We start from the raw sequence: 2,989 nt of genomic DNA on the forward strand, positions 1-2,989 counted from the left end.
CCGTGCACACCAAAAGTAGAGGTCACAGGCAAGCCCAAACCTGCTAACATTTTGGTGTTAGGTTAGCAGTGTCCCGAACTGGAAGAAAATCAACTTCTGTTGTTAAGATACCTAGTCTTGGGCACTTTGTTTTGACAACTATAACAAACCAGTATGATGTGACATGTGGATTTCATTTTTTACATGGAAAAATAATTTTAATTCTATTTACAGCATAGTTTCTCCTTTCCTCACTACTTTATCATGGATTCTCTGTCATTTATCAAAATCTATGTATATGTGAATCTTTTGGAAACTCTTTATTCCATTCTTTTGGCCAGTTTATCACTGGAAAAGGGCCAAATTTTCTTAATTGCTGTAGCTTCATTATAAATCCTCATAGCAGGTAAAGATGTTTTTCCCTATGATTCTTCTTTAAAGTGTCTGTTATTAGATCCTTTATAATTTCATACAAATTTTATACTCAGCTGGTCAACTTTAACTTGTACTAGTAAAAATTTTCACACTACTGGTATTTGACTGTCTCTGCATTGTGACCATTAAGCCTGGTATGTCAATAGTTCTGCTCTGTTCCCTGGTCACCATAAACTAGCAACTTTGCTCTGCTTTGCCCATCCCCCATAATGTTTCCGCCTTGGAGTAGGCCAACCGTGTACTGAATCTCCTGAAGCACTGAGCTAAATTAAATCTCTCCTCCTTTAAATTGTGAGTCTGTGGTATTGTATCCAAAAATGGGAAAGCTGAATAACGAGCAAATAAGTACTGCAGAAATGAGGTTATTGCTGTGACTACACCTGACCATGTGGTTTAGAAACCTTTGGAACTGATTTGGAGGGATTTGGAAAGGTTTGGATATATGGGTCAGAGAAGCATTAGAATGCAGTAGGCAGAGCCTGCTGGGTGATTCTGATTGAAACTGAGAAGACAAGAATGCTAATAGAAACACAAATAGCAAAGGCCAGGCTCAGGAGGTTTCAGTTATGAACAAGGACCCATTGCTATTCAGACTAGAGGTCATGTATGTAACCTTATGATAGAAAAATTATCTACACTTTGCACATATCCTGATTCTTTGTAAGAGACTGAAATTATGGGTGGTAGATGAATTAACCTGGTAGAGGAAATTTCAAGATAGCTCAGCATTCAGGATGAGGCTTGGGTACAGCCGGCTGCTTTTAGCCAGATTTATAGTGAGAATCAGGGACAAAACACAGAACAGAAATTTTTAAAAACTTAAATTTTGCCCCAGAAGGAACCAGGAATAAAGTAGGAGATGTGGCTAACAGAGAGATTAGCACCATTAAAAAGAAAACAATTATTTTGAGGGACCAGATAAAAGATGCCAGGCTGGGCGTGGTGGTGCACACCTGTAATCCCAGCACTCGGGAGGCTAAGGCAGGACGATCATTGTGAGTTTGAGACCAGCCCGGGCTACAAAGGGGCTCAAGGCCAGCCTGAACTGCATAGTGAGACCCTGTCTCAAAAAGACAAAAAAAAAAAAAAAAAAAAGACCTGGAAATGCCCTAAGAAAAAAGCCTTGAGGACATCTCAGGAATCTGCAAGACTCAAGGCTCAAGGATGCAAAAATATTAACCTTTTGTTCGAGAAGAGTGCTTGAGAAAGGCTTCCTAGGGAATTGGCTCATTAGGATTCACTTTCCTATGCTCAGCCATCCATGTACTCAGAGACCATTACAGTCATGGTTCGCAGGGTGTCCTTGGAAGGAGAATCTTGGCATCACCCATGTGATGCTGGCTTTCCCAGCTTGTATAAAGCAAAAGTAGAGGGATCAAAGAAGCTTCTGCCCAGATTTTAAAGGAAGCCCTGAGAGGCCAGGAAGGAGTCCCTGAGAGAGCAGTATGTGAAGCTGTTTGAATGAAACCAAAGGTACAGTGGACATCCCAGGAAGTCAGAGATGTCAGGATGTGGAACTTCTGTTAGAAAAACCTGAAGTTGGGGGCTGGGGATTTAGCTCAGCGGCACAGCGCCTGCCCGGCAAGCGCAAGGTCTTGAATTCTACTCCCGGTACCGGAGGGAAAAAAAAAAAAAAAAACCCTGCAGTTCAAAACAAAGCCAGGCTAAGAGAAAGACCAGGTGGGCTCCAAGACTTCTGGAACTCACTGATGTATGCCCAGATGCCAGACATGGAGCTACAGGACTTAATGTTTCCCCTACTGGGTTTTCATCCAATTCTTCTCTAACCTCTGATTTCTCCCTTTTGGAGTGTGAATGTTTACTTTGTTCCATTGTACACTGGCATTATGTAAGTAATTTCTTTTAGTTTTATAGAGGCTCAAAGCCAATAGTTACCTGAAATCCCAGAAGAGGCTTACACTTGGACTTCGCAAAAATGCTGGAGCTGTTGAGACCTTATGGAAGGAATACTGCACTTCTGTTGTACTCTGGATAGTTGTACTATGTTCGGAAGAATTATACACTATTTTTTGAATTTGAAGATTAAGTATGGTTTAGGGAGATGTGTTTGGGTGTGAAGTTTGCAAGGAGTGGATTATTACTATTAATTCAGATATGTCAACATCATTGGATTAAGAAAAAATTAGTAATGAGTAAGGCATGCTCCTTGGTAAAGCTGGATGGGTCACAGAAGTGTGACATATGGAGATATACATATAATTTCCTGGCCCATTACTGTCTGCCACTCTTCCTCCTTGCCACCGTAAACTACACAGCTTTGCTGTCCCACACCCTTCCACCATGTTGACTGCCTTGGAGCCAACCATGAACTACATTTTGTGAACAAATCAAACCTCTCCTACTTTAAGTTGTGGGTGTTGGGTATGGTGTCTCAGTGGTGACAAAGCTGACTAATATATGCACTGAATGTATAGATCTACAGAGAAATATTTGTAAATTAAAGATTTATCACCAATAGAAAGTACTTCTTTTTGTTGTTGTTATGAGACTACAGTTTTGACTCTGTCCACATGATGGCACCAGAGTCCAAAAAAAAATTTCTCTGTTTTTGTTT

Source organism: Chinchilla lanigera, unplaced genomic scaffold, assembly GCF_000276665.1.
Source record: "Chinchilla lanigera isolate Chin_1 unplaced genomic scaffold, ChiLan1.0 scaffold00045, whole genome shotgun sequence".
Lineage (NCBI taxonomy): Eukaryota > Metazoa > Chordata > Mammalia > Rodentia > Chinchillidae > Chinchilla > Chinchilla lanigera.